The sequence below is a fragment of the Lonchura striata genome, chromosome 3 (assembly GCF_050655825.1).
Source record: "Lonchura striata isolate lonStrDom1 chromosome 3, ASM5065582v1, whole genome shotgun sequence".
Lineage (NCBI taxonomy): Eukaryota > Metazoa > Chordata > Aves > Passeriformes > Estrildidae > Lonchura > Lonchura striata.
In genome coordinates, this window is record NC_140705.1 from 88657083 (window position 1) to 88678210 (window position 21128).

Genomic DNA, 21128 nt, shown 5'->3' on the forward strand with positions numbered 1-21128 from the left:
GAAAAAAGTAGGACAGCAGAGCTAGGATCACTGTGGAAAACCAAGTGATGGCGTTTCTTTTGGTATTTGAAACACTGGAGTGAGGTCAGACTGTGAGGGGGTGACCTGAGGGCTGCCAAACTATTAAGAGCAACTCCAAGGCCTGCATGGCAATTGCTCCACTCTGTCCATAACCCAATCAAATTGCCAGTATTTTACTGTAAAATAGTTTACAAATACCAGTGCAGTTCTAAAATGTAACTTGCAATGCAACCCTGTATTCCTTTAGAGTGTCAGTATAATACATATGTATACTCTTTTTTTTTTCCTGTGCTCACTGTACATACAGAGCTCCTTATCCCAATAATTAACAATAGCTTTATGAAGGAATAGTGAGACTTAGAGAAGGTTTGGTGGGTCAAACTGGTGATCCCTTTGCAGAGAGAGGACCTCTGCCCACGGCAGACACAGTATTTAAGGTACAATAAGGCACAAATTGTCAGTGTGTTTCCAAACCCAAGGTAGCTGGTTGTGGGAATGATAGCCAGTATTGTAGCAAGAGGCTCAGGATGAGCCCATCTGATGGGTTTTGAACGCGTGGATTTGGAAACCATCTGATGATTGGTAGCTGTCACAAAAGTATTTTCTCTTTATTGTGTAACGGGTTGAGTAAATTGCCTTGTTTTATTGTATAACTACTCTTTCTATTGTCTCTGCTGTATTTCTCTTTCCATACATGAACAACAAAGGTAATGCTGTACATTCTGTGGCATTTGAGGACGTCCTAGAAATGATTGAGTAGGGAGACATCAGGAGGTGGTGCTCTTCCTTAATACAGGAAGGAATAAAATATAAGCCATGGAGAATTTCTGGAGTCTTTGGCACAATTCCTGAGCGGTGTGGTGCCTAAAATTCCTCAAATACCCCATGGCAATTGCAGGGCATTCCTTCCTGGGTAGCTGATAGGCTTGGTGCACTGCAAGTGAGCCTCCTGCTTCCCTAGGTACTTCCACCAGAGCCTTGGGCAGTTGGGATCTGATAGGATCAGATCTGTGGAAAGGGATTTCTAGACACTGATGAAGTGCATTGAGGTCTTTTTCAAGTAGTACTGACAGGAAATATACTGGTATTTCCAAACAGAGAAACTTGCTGCCAAAGGAGGGCTGCAGGTGGAACTTGTCATGCTAACACTTCCTGTACAGTTCCTGTAATAAACTCCTATTTCCCAACAGGGAATTCCCGCAGCATATAATAATAATAATAATAATAATAATAATAATAATAATAATAATAATAATAATAATAATATAGATAGATAGATAGATAGATAGATAGATAGATAGATAGATAGAGAGATAGACAGTAATAATATGCATGCTTTCCTATCCAGCTTGAATTTTCAGGAAACTCAGTGAAGAAACTTAAGGCTGGAAGTTTCCACCCGTCTTCCCCCTGCACACAGTATCCTTCCCGCTGCAGCGGGCGATGCCTTTGGAAGCGCTGCCTTTTCCCTGGGAGCGCCGGACGCTGCGGGAGGTGATACGGCCGCTGCCCCTGGCCCCACCAGCCCCAGCAGCCAAGGGATGAGGAACAACCTCAGCCCCCAAACCTGCGGGAACAACTTCCTGTCCTTCATGCCTCCCACCGCCACCCCATAGGGTTACATTTAAAGATAAATATATATCTATATTTAAATATTTGTAAAACCAGCGATTGATAAATGCAGCTAGTAAATAACCACCCTTAAAAAAAAAAAAGAAAAAAAGAAAAAAAAGAAAAACACCCCACACAAGCCATAATGATGATGATGATGATGACGGGAGGGGGGGAAATAAATAAATAAAAGCGAGCGAGAGTCGGCGAGGGAGAGGGAGGCAGGTTCAATTATCTAAACAAAGAAATCATGGCGGAGTGTTTACATTTGGCAGCCCAAAGCCTCTTGGATTACGGAACCCCCCCCAAACCCAAGCGGCCCTCCCCGGCCCCCCGCAGTCGCGGCTCGCCGGAGCCCGCCCGCCGACACCTCGCCGCGGCCCGGGTAAGTGCGGAGCTTGCGGCGGCCGGACCCGGGCGGGCGCTGGGGCGGGGGCGAGCGGCTCCCCCCGCCTGATGCGTGTGTGTGTGTGTGTGTGTCTGTGTCGCGGGGGGCACCCGGGCTGCGCTCGCCGCCGCGCCGGCCAGGGGCCGCCTGTCCCCGTGCCCGTCTCTGTCCCCGTGCCCGTCCCCGCCCCGGGGTCACGGCGCCCGGCGCTGACTGGCGGCTCCGCCCCCGCGGCCGCCCCACCGCGCCCCCCGCCCGCCGCCGCCGTGCCCCGCCGGGCGCGGAGAACTGCCCACCCGGGCTCAGCGGGGGAGGCTTCGCCGCCGCGCCCGCACCATCGCGGGCCTCCGCTCCTGGGGAGCGAGAGGCCCCGAAATGGGCAGCGGGGGGAGACGCGCGGACGGTGGCGGGGGCGGCTTGATGAGGCTCCTTTTCCCGGTGTCCGAGAGGCGCAGCGCACAGCGAGCGTGGGCACCGGCGGAGGCGGTTGGGAGCTGGCAACAGCTCAGAACCCCTCTCCCCAAAACACTCTCACCCTGGAACCTGCCGACTGCCAAATACCCTTGACCCAAATGTCCTCTCTCCGAAATGTTTTTATTCTGCAAATGCTCTCATCCCCCAAGTGCCATCAGCCTCTAACACCTTCACCTTCAATGGTTCTTGCCCTTGCTTCCAAACATCTTGCCCCCAATGCTTTTGTTTCAGTCTCCCTCACTCCCAAATGCCCTTGTCTGCAGACAGCTTCACCCCCGAACAGCACCAACCCTGATCGTGCTCTAAAACATCGGCACTCCTAACATTTTATCCCCCAAAAGCCTCTTGCTCCCAACCTCCCTCAATCAAGGAATGGCTTTAGCTGTTGATACTGCTTAGAACTGTGTTCCATGTCCAACACCCCCCCCCCCCTCCCACCACCACACACACACCCGAAACAGCCAGAAAGACGCCTGGATCCCTCCCCCTGCCAACACCAGCCCCCAGACTGCTGATCTGACACTACGCCCCCCGCCCCCCTCCCCCACCATAAGCCACTGCTGTGAAATGTGGAAATGACCCTTTCAAACAGGCTGCAAGTGTTGCTCCCATGTGTCCATCAAAAAGTCCCCCGGCCCCAGACACATCTCAGTGCTAGAAAGCTGTAAAACTAATTTGGCACCTCTGTCCTGCTGGATGTGGCTAAGGGGCAGAGACCTCCCTGGTTTTGTGACCCGAATACAGTGGCTACGAGTCCTGCTGCACCGCACTCACCCCATACTGGAATGTTTGGGAGATGCATGAATTCCTTCCAGGGGTTGGCAGCAGAAGGACTAGCAAAATGACTACTGAGGTAGCAGGACATAGGGGCTGGGGAAGACACTTGGCTGGTTCCAGGCTGTTTCAGTCACAGTGATGAACCTACAAATATTTCTGAGGCTGTGCTCCTACATGTCCCAAATTCAGAGTGCATTGAGCTATGTGAGATTGAGAAAAGTAGCAAAGATACGACTTTATTAACTCTTTGAACTGTTTGACTTGAAAAGTTTGTGGAGGTCAAATTCATTAATAAAAGAAAAATGCTTTATATTGTAGACTTATGAAGCAATGTAAGTGAAAAAGGGTTTGGGACAGGGAGTTTGAGACATTCACTTTTCATGCTCACCCGTGGGAGTGGGCTTTACTGTTGTGTGCTGTGTGATGGTGAGAAGCCTGTGCTCATAGCAGCATTGTGGCAATGGTGCACCAAAACAGAAATGGGTGGAAGTGCTTATGGGTGCTATGGCTGGGTGTGTTTATCCAGGGGCTGTAGCTTTGGTTCTCAGTGTGTGTATCCATCCCTTTGCTAAGTCTAGGTCCACCAAGGGAGAAGCAGTGGCCTGACCAAGGGTTGTGGCTGGCTACAGACCCTTGATTTCTGTCTTCCATTACCAGATGTTGTGGTGACATATTGCCTGACAAGGGTACAAAAGACAGGTTAAAACCAAATGTCAAGCCATGCAAAATTTTGGCTTTGGAGAAATCTGTGAAGAAAGTTGTGTTTCCATTGCTTAGAAGGTCATTATTCAAAATCTCTTGTTTTCTTTCCTCTTGTTATTCCCTCCTCTGTGCAGCTACATTCTCCTACATTGACATTTTGGCCAGGCTTTTCTGGGTTTGTACACTGTGCAGATAAAAGGCCTATTGAGGAAATTCCCCATGCACTTCCATATTTTGTCATTTTACGTCCTAGAATCTCTGAAGGTCTGAGGCTGTTTTCTCAAGGAAAACTCTTAATTTAAGTGGCTTATTAATTGTTAATTGCTGTTCTGTTCTGGCTATTTGCTTGAGTATCATGTCAAACCTGCTGTTCTGGTCTGGAGGCTACACTAGTGATATGCTCTGATCTCTAAACTGCTGTTGATTTCTACTGTGCTGTTGAAGACCAAGGTAATATTTATCTTCTTAATGCAAACTGACATTGCCATAGATTTAATAATTTTGTTGAGCAAGGTGTCCCACTTAAAACTGTTAAAAATCTCAATTTTATGGCTGCTAAAAAAAAAGAAACAAAAAAAAAGGCTGCCTTGAGACATAGCATTGAAATAATTTTCTTTCAATTCTGCAGTAGGAATGTGTTTAGAGGAGGAAAACATCTAAAAATGGGCAAAACAATGATGAGTTGATGGGTAGGTGGTTAACAGAGTTCTGCAAGATCTCAAACTGCAGCCATTAGTGTCCTCAGTGTAAGCAGAGCTTGAACTTCCAGTGTATGGTCTCCTAGGCTGACTGGAAGTCTGGAGAAGGGTGCATTATCTATCTTGAGGTCTGTGCAGTGTGTGGAACATTGGCAATGCCAGAGAAATTCCATCCCTATAAACAATTTAATTCATTTATTGTGAAGTTAGGTTCTGTTTTCAGGTAACTGTAAGATCAATGCTCTGTTTTGGCTGTTTGACCACGATCGTCACACCAAAATGATAAAACAATGCTGGTGGAATGGATATCATCATGTCTCAGGCTGAGGAGAGCATTACTGGGGCTGGCTCTCTCATGGTGAGTGTTTGTAGGTTTTTGATTAATGGGAGTTCATTCGGGTATTGAGAGAAGAAGAGACCTCTCAAATGATGCTGAATCTGTTTCCCCAGTATGTAATAGAATGAAACTCTGAGGCTGTCGTTGGACAGTAAGATATTCTGACATGAATATATATTTCAGAGCTCTGCACAAAATGAGGATTTCATGCATAGGCAACACAGTGTGACAAGTCATATCCTATGTGACCTTGTGCTTACAGTATAAAGTTGTGTAATAATATATTCTGCTAAATTATTGCACAAAATAAATAGAACATACCTCATTTTTATTCTAATAATGATATTTTTCAATTCTAAGCACCTTTTATTCTAAGACCTTAAAGTAAATTACAGGTAGGAATAAACCAAGCTTCACAACACCATTGTGAATTTTTGTATTCTCATACAGAGAAAGGTATCATTATTAATTGCCATTATTCAATTTTCTGGTAATTATTATCTGATTTGCATGCTCTCTGATACTGTTCTCCCCCCTAATATGTTGACAATAAAATATGACCTTATGAAACAGGAAAAAAATTAATTTCAGCCACGGGAATGGACAGATCTGTCAGAGTTAAGAGGGAAAATAATACTGACTGATTCCTGAAGGAATTAGCTGAGAATTTTGGCAGTAGAATGTATTTCATGTGGCTGGAAGAGAAAGTAAATTTGGAATCACTCTGCTGTGTGGCTCATCCTGTGATGTAACTGTAGGCTGATGAGACTGTACAAAGATGTTAGCTGAGGGAACAAAAGAGACCCAAACTGTTTTGTTTAATTCGAATCACAAAGAATAGGATTTGTTTAATTCACGTCTCCCAGGACAGGATTTCCAAAAGGAGGGATTACTGGCTTAGTTCTACTGCCAGTGGTGAAAATGCCATTTACTCCAAGGAGAGCAGATTTAGGCCACTGACAAGTGCTTTTGCAATCTTGTTCTTTATGTTTGTAAAGTGGAAGTGCAACTTTGCATTCCTGATACTCTAGAGTGTGTTTCTTATAAACTTCAGCAGAAAATTTGATTCTTTGTCAGACTCCTGTATGTGGAGGTAGAATAAGATTTCTGGGATAAGGACCCAGGTTGCAATGTTCTTCAGCAGCTTTTTCTTCATGTATGGCAGTGAGGCTGTGTGGGCAGGTAATTAGTACAGCATTTGCTCTAACTTATTAATGCATATTTACAACCTTAATTCCAGTTTAACAGAATGTTTTGTGGTGGAACATTTACAGAAAGAGCACATGAAAAAATTATCACTGCCATGTATTAAGCACAAAGAAAGCATCCCAATACAGCTGTGTAGGAGCAACTGACAAGACAGAACATATTACAGCAAACTATCTTTTTCATTAAGTCTGTACAAAATGAGGATTTAACGCATGGGCAGCACAGCCAGTCCCAGCGGTTTAGTGCCCATAATCCCACCTTGAAAATGGCTTCACAATAATAATTACTGCTACAAAATGGACACTGCTTTCTGTTTTGGCAGGCCTACTTCACACATAACTAATTGCAAACACACAAGGCAAGGTCTGTATTTTCCCCTCCACCTAGTTCCAGAAACCTTCCTATAAGTTTTCCAGTCTCCAGCTGACAACTTCCCTCTGGGCCTTGTTTTGCCACACTTAAGGCAGAGCATGGGGCAGCCCCCCTTGCTTTGGCATGCTCCAGCCATCTCTGGACATTAAGGTGCTATGACATGAATATATATTTGTGAGCTTTGCAAAAAATGAGGATTTCATGCATAGGTAACACAGTGTGACGAGTAGTATCTGGCATGACCTTGCAAATGCAGGCTGAGCTCCAGAATAAACAGCTCAGAAGAGCGAGGGCTATGGCAGATTCCCAGGTCCTGGAAGGAAACCCCAGTGTTTGGTTCCAAGCCTGCAGAGACCTTTCCTACAAAACTTACCTGCTCTAACCACATGGTAAAGTACCCTGAGAACAGCAATTTCCAACTACTGTTAGAAAGCCAGGCTCATTATTACAGAAAGTCCACAGTCAATGGAACTCACCACAGAGAGCTGAAAATCCTTGTCATGGCTGGAAATTTCACAGCCTCTGTGTTCCAGAGGATTGTTGGTTCTCATTGTGACAACACCCACATTTATCACTTGTTCAGGCTGTTGTTCCTTTCTCCCATACATTTTCTTGCCAGCTTTTTTCTCTTGCTAAGTGAACAATAGATTGGGAAACTATTTTTCTCTACCTTTCTGAAATAAACTGTGACCTTTTTAAAGTTGAAAATAACATGGTACATATATGGAGATAAGAAAGTGCCTTCCCACACATCCCTTTCTCACAGTTCAAAACAACCTGGTGCAATCTGGCCCTTTCTCAGAGCTGTCTTTGAGTATGGGCTGCCAGACTCTGGGCAAGGGGCAAGACATTCTTGTTCAGGAGAACTAATGTGAAGTAGGATCTTGAAGCACACATTATTTAGACTGTATCAAAGATCTATGATTTAACTTTTTGTTTGTTTGTTTGTTTGTTTAAGTATTTTGTGTTAAAATTTCAGTGGGTTTCATTGATTTTTTTAGGCGTAAGCCTGAGTCTATGGCTTGTGGTCAGTTCTGGAGCAAAAAGCCCTGTAGAAACCAGCCAGGAAAGGATGTGGAGAGTCTGCCTTCCTTTCTCAAAGGTGGGATAACTGTGCCGTTATTGGTAGAAGTTTGTTCACTCCATTTTTAGAAGCCACAGAGATTTTGCAGTCTTCCTGGGTAGCCCATTGACCTAAATCTCCCTTGGCATATTGAATTTCATTACCACTTGTTCTATCTAAATTGGACATAAAGAGGAGTCTCTTCACTCCTCTCTGTCTTCTCAAGTATCTGGAGAACTTCACTGTGTTCCTGGCAGTCACCCCCACTCAGGCCTAAGCAATCCTAGGTTCTTCCTCTGCTCCTCAGAGGTCGTGTTCCAGCCTTGCACTGATTAGTCCAGATCCATCCCAAAGGGTTGAGCTGACTTTGCTGAATTCAGTCTAACTCCAGCCAATGCTTTGACATCTTTCATCAGGATGGGAATTATTTTGGCTTTTTCAGTACTCTTACTGTTTTCTATTTAGTTTCAGTTCTTAGAGCTGTATTATTACACAAGGCCTGGAGACCATGGGGAAAGTGCCGTCAGTAAAAATAAATAATAAATATGTCTTACTATGGCAATATTCCTTATTTTTAGAATATCTTTTTCCTCCTCAGTTTTGTCTTTCTTCTCTCTCGTTTTCTAGGTGAGGAGATAATTTTAGGTAAATGACAATTCCACTTCTATTTCCAGTGTAAGGATATAATTGTTTGTAGTGTAACAGTCCCACGCTACATAACTGTCCTATATATTTACAAGTATAAGTTATTCTGGTTCTGCTTTTTTCTGTGGTCTATTAGGGAAATCATGCCTAAATGTTAGAATTATTGGTAAATAGATGCAGACACAGCAGATCATAAAGTCAGTGCATACATTTTGGCCTAAGACCACATTCATTTTGCTTCTAAAAAGCATTCTATGGAGTATAATATATTCAAAAATATTTCTTAAATTGTGAAGTCTTTGAGGTTGGGATATTCATAAATGTTTGCAGAGTACCTAGAATTCGTCTCTGATTGGGGCCTATGGGTAATTTAGAAACATAAATATTTAATGGTAATGGTAATTACCCCTTTTTCAGAATAATAATGTCTTTGAAGTTCCATCTTGGATAAGTGAAACCCCCTTAATAAATTTTTCCCACCACTTTGAAGAATATTTTCTTGCCAATGGAAGCATTTCTGGAATTCATAGTTCTGTATATTACAAAAAAGCCACACTTCATAAATTGCAGAACTGTTTGTTCCAACCTGTCTCCTGCTTAAGATGAGCAGAAATTGGGATGCAAATGGCACCATGGATTGTGTTCCGTGGGTATTCCTGCCTTGATGCTTTAGTTGAAGTGAAGAATAATGTTTGCAGGGGTCAGGCCCACTTCCAGCACTGGGATTCTTGTTGTACAGTGGTCTCCCAGAACCAAAACTGGATTCCTCTGGAATTAAACCACACCAGAAGCACATACTTGGGAATGTTCCTTCCCTTGGAGCAGACCAAAACATGCAGAGAATTACTTCAAGTGACTAATGAAAACTTGACAGAATATTGACTATATGATACCAACTTCCAAATGGCTGCCATGATGTATTGACAGCAGCACTGGCAAATAAATAATACATATTTTTAAAATTTCTGTAATTACATGTTTACCCAATAGGCCAGAAGAGCTCTGTCCCAAGGAGCTGTTGCAGTCTGAGTAAATAATACATGTTTTAAAGTCCATAATTACATATTTAAACTATAGACTATCGAGGAAATAATACACATTTTAAAAAGTCCATAATTACATATTTACATGATAGTCTGTAAATTCTGTAATTACTTATTTACACAATAGACCATAGCAGCTGTTACAGTCTATTATGGTAACTCCCATAGAATTATATTATGGATTTTTCTATAACTTAAAAAAAAGTATATTTAAATGGAAAATTGTATTGTTAGTCTTTAAAAAACCCTCCACAAATCTCTAAAATAGGAAAATATGTGTAAAGTTAAAAATTTAGGATAATACAGAGATGGGGAAGTTCTTATCCCTTCATGGTAAATGTCTTTTGTTAGCATGAGGAGCTTAGGATTTTTCATTAATTTCAGAATTTCTTTACTTAGGTAGCAGAAATATAAATATGCAACATTCCATGATTATACTTTCCTTATTGTCATGTCGACATTCAATTTGGATAAGCATTCGGGATTCTTAAATTCTTCAGTTCCTGTTCTGCTCTTATTAAAATCAGTGATAAAACTCCTATCAACCCTGGTTTCAGAAATCATTTATATTGAGGACAGCACTTACACGTGTACTTGAAATCAATGGCACTTAACCATCTTTTAAAAATAAGTACATACTTAAGGACTCTCATGAATTCTGATGGACCGAAACATATGATTATATGCTTTCCCGAATTGGGATACTGTCTTCTATGGAGGCAGGATTGGAACCTTCCTCTTCCATGGCTTTATTGATGGGCCACAGGTTTCTTGTTGCTCGTGCTGTGGCTTCTCCCTGAGGAGAAGCTTTTTTAGAGTGTTTAACTCCAGACATATGTGTGAGAGAATTGGTGATACAGCAAATGCCTTGCTGCTCCTTTGTTCTTTGTGGAGAGCCATGAATTGAGAATTCATCCAGTGTTTTCCATAGCTCAGCTGCTGAATTTATTCCTCATGTTAAAGACTGGATCAATACACCTAAATGAGACTTCTGTCCATAATTACTACTAAATAGCAGGGCTAAATCAAGCAAGTCAGAATGTGACATTTAGCTCAGCCGGACCTTATGCATTTAGTAAGGAAACAGAGTATGAGAGAAACCTTTGATCCCCACTGTTGGTTTCATTAAAACATTGGAGTTAAGAGAATCTGTGCTGTCGGGAGCTCCATTTAAGCCTTGCCATAAATGTGATGAAATATGCAGGTACTTTTTAACGAGGGTTTGAAGGATGTTCAATTGCTGGTCACACATTTTGACTGAAAGCACCAGGTAAAGGGCTGAAGGTTTTGTCTTTCCTTCACAATGAGCATTACAGCATCAAATTGGGTAAAGAAATATCTGATCAGAAATAAAGAAGACTTTTTGTCAACTGAAATATGCAGAAATTGAAATCGAGTCTCACAGAGAAAGAAAATCCTCAACAATACACACTTCTGCTATTTTTTGATGTAGATCCTCCCAGATGTTACTGACACCAGTGCACACATTTGGCTATTTGGTTAAAGGCCAAACAGAAAGTCAATATCAATATCAATCCTTTGTTAAAATTGCAAAGGTGATAGAAAGAATGATTTAATAGAAGGAGCCTAATTCTTATCTCTTATCTCTTATCTGTTTTTAATCTGTGTTAAACAGATAAATTGTGTTACCTGACTGGTCAGTCTTTGAAACCTGTAAATGAAAACAAAGGATGTGTGGGATTAGAGAACTAAAAACCTGAGCAATAGCTTCTAGGTTATGTAGGAACCATATTTAAGTGGATTACATTTAAAAGCAACTGGAGTCTTGCATTCTCCACAACAAATACTTGCATTTGAAATATAAAAAATTAGAGTACCTCTGTCTCCTGTTGGACAGCCCTGTGGCATTCAGTGGGAATAACCAATGCTCTTTATGGAAGCACTATCCCTTGCAAAACTGTCAAGGTCAGTTGCTGTGTCATTTTTCTACTCTGTTTTCCATTAAAACATACACACATCAGTGTTTGCTGGGTTTGTAGTACTTCCAAGCTTTCCACTTGAGCTAACGTACAGGAGCTGTCATCTTTTCCATGTGCACTCTGTGCCTGTAAGTTACTCACATTCTTTGAAGGTTTTGTTGATCTGCAGCTTTTCACCAGGTGAATGTTGAGAGCTTTCCCTTCTCCCAGCCCTTTGGATTTGCAAGGCATCCATCCTTGCAGGCACAGCACCTGCCAGGAGTCCTGGGATATTTTATTGCTAAGGAAAGATTTTGTGTTCATGGAACTGTGGCAGTTCTCTAAGAATTCTAACCTCAGGTTGGACTCATCCACAAGTACACAATATAAGTTTATAGAAAAAAACAAGATGTGTTACACAATATAAGCTTTATAAGGGAAGCTTTTTATCACATGCATTTTGGGCACTAACCAGCTTGTTTTATTGTGAAAAATCCCACTGGGGAGTCAGTATAGGGAATATTACATGAAGAAGGCAGGCAGATTCCAGCGCATTTTATTTGCCAATATGTAGGACATTGTACTTGTAATTTTTTTAATTGTCAGAAGTAATTTAAATTCATCAATTATCAATGAGTAATTCTATCTGAAGTGTTTATAGGAAAACTTAAAATCCCAGTTGGATTGACACAATACTTTCTCCTTTAGAGATACATAAATTTAGTAGAGTAAGCTGTCTCACATGGTATTTTGGAATGTTCTTGAAAAATTACATTTGAGGCTGAAGTGGGACTTTATTTCTATCTTCCTGTATTTGATGGGAGAGGATGTATCATTTTAAGGAGACAGATCCAGACTTTCCTCAGAGGTGCTCAGTGAGAGGGGAAGAGGCAGTGGGCACAGGCTGCAATAGGGAAAAACTGATTAGGTTTTAGGAAGAATTTATCATGAGGGGTTGGTCAAATGCTGGAACATATTACCCAGACAGACTGAAATCTCAGACTTGGGCAGTTTTTTTGCACTGTATTCCTGACTCTCTTTTGTAGGTTGCCATAGGACAGGTTTTGGCTGTGTCCCTCACCACCTTGCCCTTGTTCTGCAGAGAGCTTTCTGATTAAAATGTGATGTGCTATATAAAAAGAAACTGTTACTATTACTAGTTTGTGGTGGTCCTCAATTGTGATGGAAGAACAAGTGATTGCATCACTTGGCAGCTATGATGACGAATATATATTTGTCAGAAATAGTTATTTACTTTATATGCACTTGTTAGTTTTCTTTTATTGCTTTTTTTATTATAATGGAACTTGAGGACAAAGACAGATTTCTTCCCTGCAGTGTTAACTAAAGTAAGAAGTAGCATTATAGAATGTCATCTATTGCCTCTTAGAATGATAAATATTTCTGAGACAAAACATTGTGAAAACCTATATGTATAAATTCCTCTATCCCAGCTATTAGGATGAAGAGTAAAACTGCAGCTTACTACTACTGGGGATTTGTCAGAGACTAAATGACTCTTCTCAGGTAGAGAACACCTCCTTCCACACACTTCCCACAGTTTCTTTGCTGTTCTTTAAGGTCTGAATGCTAGCAGTGGCTTTTCTATACAGATCAACATTTTGCATTTGATGCTGCAGAGGAACACTGTGAGACATGGATGAGCAGCCTTTAAATACTTTTCTTCTTGGTCCTTTATACCTTGTTAAGTTGAAGAATATGTGAATATAATATTGAAGTGGCTGCGTCTCTTCTACAGGACAGTCAGGCAAGAAGGCCTGTATTGCAGGTGGATGGACGAGGACTTAGAGAAACTAAAGGATCTTCTCAAGGTGCCCTAGGAAGGAGGCAATATAGGTAACACAGAACTAAGGAATTTTGCCATTTTTCCTCCATGCATTAGTCAAGAAAAGATGGTGCAGACTGGTCAAGATAATTAATTTCCTTCTATCTTAAATGTGCTCTGAGAGCTGAGCTTGATGGATTTCAGTGGCCATCAAAGCAAGGAAGGCTTGGCTGCAGCTCTAACAAGTAAGAGCAGTGTGGGGAGGTGTTGTTAGCACAGCAGGCACTCCCAGCTGTGCTAATGGCCTGCAAACCTGACCCCCTCAGTGAACTGCCAGGCCTCTCTAGTTCAAAGAGGAGAAAGGGGAATTGGGCTGTAGTTAGTGCAGTTCATCTGGTTTCTCTTGCATGGAGTCTGGATCCTTTGTTTTAAAGGATAGTGGGAAAATACTGAGCAGAGGGATGAGGTAAGGGCTGACTGAGGAGCAGGAAGTGTTCTATGAGGCAAAATGACCATGGCTGTAAGTTCCCATAGCAGCAGAGCAGAATGGCTCTGGTTCTGCCCCATTGACTCAATTAAACAGTCAGTTGAAATTACAGGTGTAAGAAAGACCAGAAAAAAAAAAAAAAAAGCAAATTTTATGATACAACAGATTCTATTTACATGTAAGAAAGGTCTTAAATCTTGTTCAGTATCTACTGCTTTTGTTCAAAGATGTGCGTTTTTAAAATCCAGCTGAATAACTTCCTGAAATTATAGTATTTAAATAGTTCTGAGTTTGGTCTTGGTAGCCTTTTGGTTATGCATCTAACATAATAATATCAATACAAACATAGAAGTCTTTGGTGGTAGCAGTGCATGTTAAGTTGCTCAGGTTTCCAGGAGTCACATTTGAAGTTCAAAAAGTCAGACTTTTAAAAATTATATCTTCACACAACCAAAATAAGGATTTCCCCCAAATGTTTCTATCCTGTATTTTGAATACATGTTCACACACTCAAAGAAAAATGTTTACATACTCAAAGAAAAATGCTTCACTGTTGTTCTATGGATGCATTGTTGAATGAAAAAAATAAAGTAGGAAGTCTTGTTCTCAGAGATGGAGAATACATGGAATTGGCCACTAGTGTCATTAGGAATTGGTATGTCTGGCACTTGATATACTTTTATACACTGGGCAATTCTGAGCAAAAGATAAGGAAATGAAGAACTTAGTATAAGGTCTATTAATACTCCCAAGCCTGTGTTTTCATGAGCTCCAGCCCAGGGTCTTTACACAATTACTGTGCACTTTTAATGACCTCTGGTGCATTTTTTATACCCTAAACCAGTTTTGTATGAATGTAGCCATATATAAAAAATATACACATGCCAATGACTGGTTTGAGGCTGAAAATTTGGCATTTCCACATCCTCAGCTATCACATAATTTCACAAATACATTTATATTAAGTCAATGGTATTAACACTGTAGCTTTTGTGATAGTTCCTGTAATATTTCTGAGTGCTATTATAATAGCTTCTCTATTGCCTGACCCTTTTAATGATTCATAAATTCCTTGATTTCTATGAACAGCAAACTATAATAGCACTATAATCAGGACAGCATGCTAAGGTATAGCAGAAACTTCTGCTGCCTGACTACCTCCAGCTTTCCTTCATTGCCTGACTAAATTGTTCAAAATGGGGTTTCCACTACAATTTGAAACAAGGAACTCCTGAGTTCAACACGAGCACCACTGAAGGAGACCATGCTGAAAATTAAAAAGCAAAATAGACAATAACATGTACCACATTTCAAATGGAGTAAATGCAAGAGCATTCACTGTATAACAGGCCTATTATTAGCTCTACCATAATTTCTCTCTTTTCCTTTTCCCCTCATCTGGTCCTTTTAACTAACAACTTTCCCTATCCCCTCCTGCACCTCCTATACACTGCAAAGACATGTTCTGTCACAGTCATACTTCCCAGGAGCTTTTTTTGGTATGCTTTAACATCTTAGTTTGAAAAGTTAAAGGGTGGGTGATAACTACTAGATCTGGGGCTCTCCTTTTGGTTTTCCACCAATTAGGACTAAATCTGTCCATAAAAACTGCAGTAAGTGAAACATCATAAGCATGACAGAAATCACAGATGTTATAATCAGAGGTCTCTGTGTGTTTTCTTACTATGGTTTGTTTTTTCTCCCTGAAGATTTTCAATCCCTGTCTCACTCTGAGAATTTGGTACTGGTTACAAAAAGTTTTCCAGAAACTAGTGATATAATTTCATTTAATTCCATATCAGTCCTGGTTAAAAGCTGTGACTGTCAGCTGGCCATATCATGTCTTCTGTGATCAGTCTGCTTGAAAAGTGTTCATCACAAAGCTCCCCATTTTTCATACCCATCTTGGTAGCTTTCTCCTCTGCCTGGACAGGCATAGAGAAAAGTCTCCTCACTTCTAAAGGGTAGGTGTGAGATCTTTTAATTTCATCAAGAAGCTGGTGCTGCACTAGTTCATGATGAGACGTGCTGTGTAGGGAAACAGAGACTTGTCAATGTGCTCCTTTGGCAAACTGTTAAGTCATAAAAAATAAACCTGCATTGATCAGAGTTCATCCTGTATGGAGTGATTTTCCCTGTACTCAGTGCTGGCCTAACTCTACATCTGTAACAGAATTAGGCCAACTGAGTACTTTTGAATGTCACACTTTTTTTTTTTTCTTTCTTTTTTTTTTTTACTTTGAGTATATAGTTTTTGCCTTTCTAAAGGAATTTATGGCAGACCTCTTTAAGCATTAACAACCAAACAGGTATGAATTCCATCTTCATCCTTCTGCTTCAAAGCAATACTTGTAATAGCACTGAATGACATCCTGCCTTGAGGCCAATGGCAGCTGTGGCTGATTAGGGAGGAATGTATGAAGTAGACAGTAGAAAAACCAAAATGGAGATTAAAGAGAAAGCATATAATCTCATGGGTATAAGAGAATTTCTATATTAAGGCTTGGAGTTAGGTAAACATGTTTAGTTGAAGAGATTATTTTCTAGATTGACAGTAACTATCTCTGGATTAAATATGTGGGTTTTTTTTACTCACCTCATTTCGTTCTGGAAATGTTACCTGCCCACCTGCTCTGTAAAAGGGACTGTTCTAGGACTGGTGAAATTTAGAAATCATCTTCCCTTTTCTTTTGCTCATGCTACATTTCCATTTTTAACTGTCAATTTCTCTCTTCCCTAGCAATTACTGCCCCATTCCACTGCATGCAGCTAATATATTGGTAATCATTTAATATAACTTGCCTTTAAAACCAGCTGCTCTGCTGAAATTTGGAAGTTAAAAAATGTGCCTGGTTTAAAAGAGCATTCCGTGGCAAGTAGTTTGTGATTTGTATAATTCAACATGTATTATTTAAAAGAAAAATAGAATCCATCTAAGCTCTAATATACTAGAATGTGCAAGTCTGTCCAAGAACTGTGGCTAAAGTGATAAAGTTGAGGTTTATACCAATGTTGGCACTGGTTGAACTGGATTAGGTCTCCTGTTATTCGATATTGTGATTTAAAATTGGGAGGACTTTAAACAGAATTTGCAGATGAAATGCTGTTATCTTGGCTAGTCAAGATTTTAAAAGTCTGAAGAAGGATTTTAGAAGCATCTGCCAAAATTGATTAAATTAACTGGCTGATGAGAGATACAGTTCTTGGAAATGTGAATTTTAAAAAGCTTTTTTAAATTTTTAACCTATTTTTAGATTCTGTATTAGCTTTAACTTCTTGTGGAACTATCTGTGTCACAAGGACTGATAATGAAAAAAAGTACATCAATGTGAGAAATCTGAACACTTTCAAGGGTAGAGCTCCTTTTCTAGTTATTTGCTGTTACTTTTATTATCATAAATTTATCTATACTGAATGAATCTGTCTACCCTTCTGCTCTGCCAGGTTTTCAGGCTGAGTGTACTTTGGTCAGTTTGAATTTCATCCCATTAATTTTCATTGATGAGCTGACCAGTTTTTCTCTTTGTAACATACCCTGTTATCTTTCTGATAGTTCCCACACTTCCTGACCTTGTAGATGAGTTTTCCATGTATTAATGTAGCAGCTTTTCTAGAGAGTGTGGAAACTGTGCCCATATATTCCATTGTGATCAGTAACTTGTAATTTCTTTTAAATGTGCTGAGAGCATCTTTAAGCTTGATATCCCTTTGGTGAGCTGTGCCAGCAGTTTCCCTTGCAGCTGTACAAACTCCTAATGGTATTGTTTCCTGAAATAATAATGTTTCAAGAGTCTGACATGGCTGTGAAGTCAGGGGTTTGTATTTTTCTAGATAGTTGTTATCACTAACCCCTCCTGAGTCCAGTTCATATTCTGACCGGGTGTTAAATATATCTGCTAATGATTTCTCTTATCTATTCTGACATATATTTCTGAGCTCTGAATTAATTCTCTCTATTCCTGGAGTTATGTCAACCTGCAAACTTTCTAATTTCTTGATGAGCTGTTCTGGCGTGGTAGTGATTTTCTTTGGTGTTTATTCTTCCTCCCCCAGGAAATTTATGTCTGATCCTGTCATCAGTCCAATCTTGTTTTATGTACAATAAAATAGAGAGTTCATTTTTAAGCAGTCTCTCCTTCCTGTTAGCAAACTGCCATTTGCCATTTCATAGGTGTGCTTCTGTTTCTCTCAGTGACCTTATGCTCTTTATGTGCTTGAAAAGAAAAAAAAAATCTTTATTTACAATTTCCTCGCCTTATGTGAACTTTTCATTTTCCCTCTTTGCTTTCTTTATCAGTGTGTCATTCTCTTAACTCCATGCTATAATATTTCTAGTTATCTTCCCTGTCTTTATTTTTGTACCTTAAATATGCCTTTTTCATAAATTAATTTACTTTCATTTTCCTCTTCATTCTCAATATATATTTTACCACACAAGGTTCTGATGCCAGACAGCACATCTCACCTTTGGGCACATAATAATTGACTTTCAGTACTTTCCAATTCCTTCTCTGTCTTTTCCTCCAGTGCTGTTTTCCATCCACACTTACGCACTGTTTCAGTAATTCTCTTTGCTGAATTCAGAGGTTTGATTTTTGTGTGCCTGTATTTTTGCCACATTGTCATCTTAATTAAAACTGTAACTGGATTGTAATCACTGCTGGACCACTCCAGGTCTGTCCTCTTCCTCTCAAATCCTAGGTGAAGCAGAATTTCGTGTTCTTATTCTTTTATGTATTCCCAAGGTGGGGATTCTCCTCGCTGGTGCATCCCAGCAATGCTGTGCTGCAGGATGGGCCCTCGCAGAGGCTTTGGGGTGGGTTCTGGTTCTGCACCCTGCTTTTCAGGAGAGGAGTGGCAGAGTGAGGTGACTGTCACTGTGTCCCTTTGGCAGCACAGTGTGTCCTCACAGCACCAAGGGCTGCTTTTGGCTGTCAGTGCCATGAAATGGGGCTTTGTAGAACAGTTCATAGAAATTTGAAATTGTTTTAACAATAGGGTTCCAGCCTTGCTGACAGGAAAAGTAATTTATTTTGCAGTCTCTTCACATAGAATAACACAATCACATATAGTAGATGCTGTCCTTCTGCACTTTGCTATACAGTGTTAATGACTGGCACTTAAATACTTTACAAATTGAATTGCACTTGTATGAGAAACTGGATTGATAAAATAAATTACTATATCTTATAGGTTAAGGTTTTGGTTCAGCAATTGTAGCTGTTACAAATTACCTAAACCCCTTTTTATATTGCATTTCACATAGCTATATTTTACAACCATTCTAATAAAAAATTCTATACAAAAATTGTTTGATATTAATAGTAATCATTAACAACTTGATAGATTCTTGTTAAGTATATTTGCAATACATTTAATCTTATTAAACTCAGTTCTGAGTTGTTTCTTCTGAATATTATAGGTCTTTATGAAGCTAGCAGTATAAAGAAGAGATTTCAACCATTTTCGGCCAAGAATTAGGTTTAGCTTAATGGATCAATTCTTTTCTTATTAAACTGAGTCTGACCAATGCCAAGTAATACATTCAGCATTGATCTTTGTCTCACCCTGCTGTAGCTTGTGCTCTCTTTATGTACATGAAAAATAAGGTGCCAACAATAAAAATAATGCCTGTATAATACAAATATAGAAATTTTCAGACTTCCATTCTGCTTGTCCTTTCAGTTTGTTATTAATGTCTTGTTCAATGCTTTTCTAAATGTCTTTTTAAAAGAACTTTTTTTTCCATAAATAATATTTATCCTTTTCTGTAATTAACAAAAAGGAAGATGAATAATAATTTTAAAAATTCTATTTACAACAGACACAGGTAAAAGCCTTGATATGAATCTCTCATCCTGTTTTAGAAGGCCTACCTGTATCCATTCAATTTTTTTATGCATGAGATTTACACAATGAAGTTTAATTTCTAAATGAAGGGAACCTTTTTAACAACTAATCTGAAGCAGTGGCCTCTTGGTCTGTCTTTATAAAAATCCCTTGATTTAATTTGAAATCTGAAAATTACATGAAACTGGAGATGTGATAGTGCCAATAATGATGGAAATTGAGATGATCTCAGTCTTTCTGCTGAAGCTCATTTTTGTGCACTTTAAAGTTCAGAGATAAATACTTTGTGAAGACTGAAATTTCAGATGGGAATTCCATGAGAATTTTGCTCTTTTTTAAATTAGTCCCCAAATTTCTCACTTGCTCTACTGAGATCTCATTCAGTGTCTGTTCGTACTTATAAACATACCTCGGGTTTTGTTTACACCGTGAACCTTTTCCAGCATTCTAAGTGTGCCCAGAGGCCAGATTTTCAGTGAAAATATAGGCTTACTATGTAAGTAATGTAATGTAAAAGTTAACAAAAAATATTTTTCTGGAACCAGAATTACTGCTGTGGCTTTGTAAATGCAAATAATGGTAAAATAAAATGATAGAACTGTGCTCTCAGAATGCCAGATCAGAATTTGCAGGGTTCTTGTTGTCTCTTTTAAATTCTTTTCACATTTCATATTTTTAAAATGTGATATATTTTAAAATAATCTAGATATTCAAAAGTGTCTATTGTACATGTCTTGTATAAAATACTGATTATAGAAAGAAAGCCATTCATGGGAGGTAAAAGTGCTTTCTGCATTTGTATTTACAATCACATTTGTGCTTTGAAGGGATGATTCTGAATATGATTTTTTACGTATTGGTGCAGCTGATCAGTACACAGTGTACACAGTACTCTGTATTCATGATTGGTTCTTTATATCACACAATAATTTATCTGGTCTGGAATCTAGAACCTTCTGTGATAAAATTACAGTCTTCCACTTCTGGAATTAAATATGTGCTGCTTTGTGAGCTCCTAGAAAGCAAAATAGCTGCAACACTTACATAAATCCCGAATTCCATCCTGTAGAGGGCAATGGTACACATAAATGTAATGTAGTATGGTACAGAAACACAAGCAGCTGAGACCTGCAAATCCTTCCAAAGTCGATAATATGATCAGTCCTAAACAGGAACTTGTGTGCTTGCTCTTACAACACTTGCCTGTGTGGTCATCTAACACCTGCTGGATGGGATTTTTCTTTATCTCTCTCTTTTTTTTTTTTTTAATCTAAGTATTTCTGGAGTTAATAAATGACAGAAAATGTTTAAATATTAAGAATCTATGACTGATACATTGAAAGCATATTAAAGAATATGAGTGCCCAAATTCCAGTTAAAGTCAATGGATTTATTTAAAAATCCAAGTGTTTAAATATTTGAAAGAATATCAGGCATGTCAGTAGTGGGAACTTGAGTGGCACTGAACAGAGTGGTGTGTTTGAAATTAATGATAGTTTTGTGGCATTGAACAGCCATAGAACCTTCTGAATATTTATTTATGGTAGGTTACAGTGAGAGTTTCAGTTTTATTTTATTCCTTCCTATCCGATCTTTACAGTGGCTCTGTGTGAATGAACTGCTGTGTCTTTTTCTCACTGCACATCTCTGGGTGTAGGTCTGGCTCTGGTACAGACACAGCATTATTATCTAAGGCAGCTGATCTCTAGATCATTACTGGTAAAGTATCCATAAAGGTTTTCGTGA

The 21128-nt window shown here is 39.6% G+C and overlaps 1 protein-coding gene across 32 annotated transcripts in view; it reads left to right on the plus strand.

Moving 5' to 3' along the window:
* The first annotated feature begins 1336 nt into the window (after positions 1-1336).
* The window catches only part of LOC110469084 (uncharacterized), a 455123-nt gene continuing 435331 nt past the window's right edge, over positions 1337-21128 (plus strand). For 4 of the 32 annotated variants that reach the window (XR_014953937.1, XR_014953933.1, XR_014953938.1 and 1 more), the window contains exon 1: positions 1379-2017. The gene's annotated coding sequence lies outside the window, so the exon portion shown is untranslated. Of the gene's footprint in view, positions 2018-3000; positions 5030-21128 lie in introns of those variants that run through there. The other 28 variants (XR_014953909.1, XR_014953912.1, XR_014953923.1 and 25 more) reach the window with 25 other exon arrangements.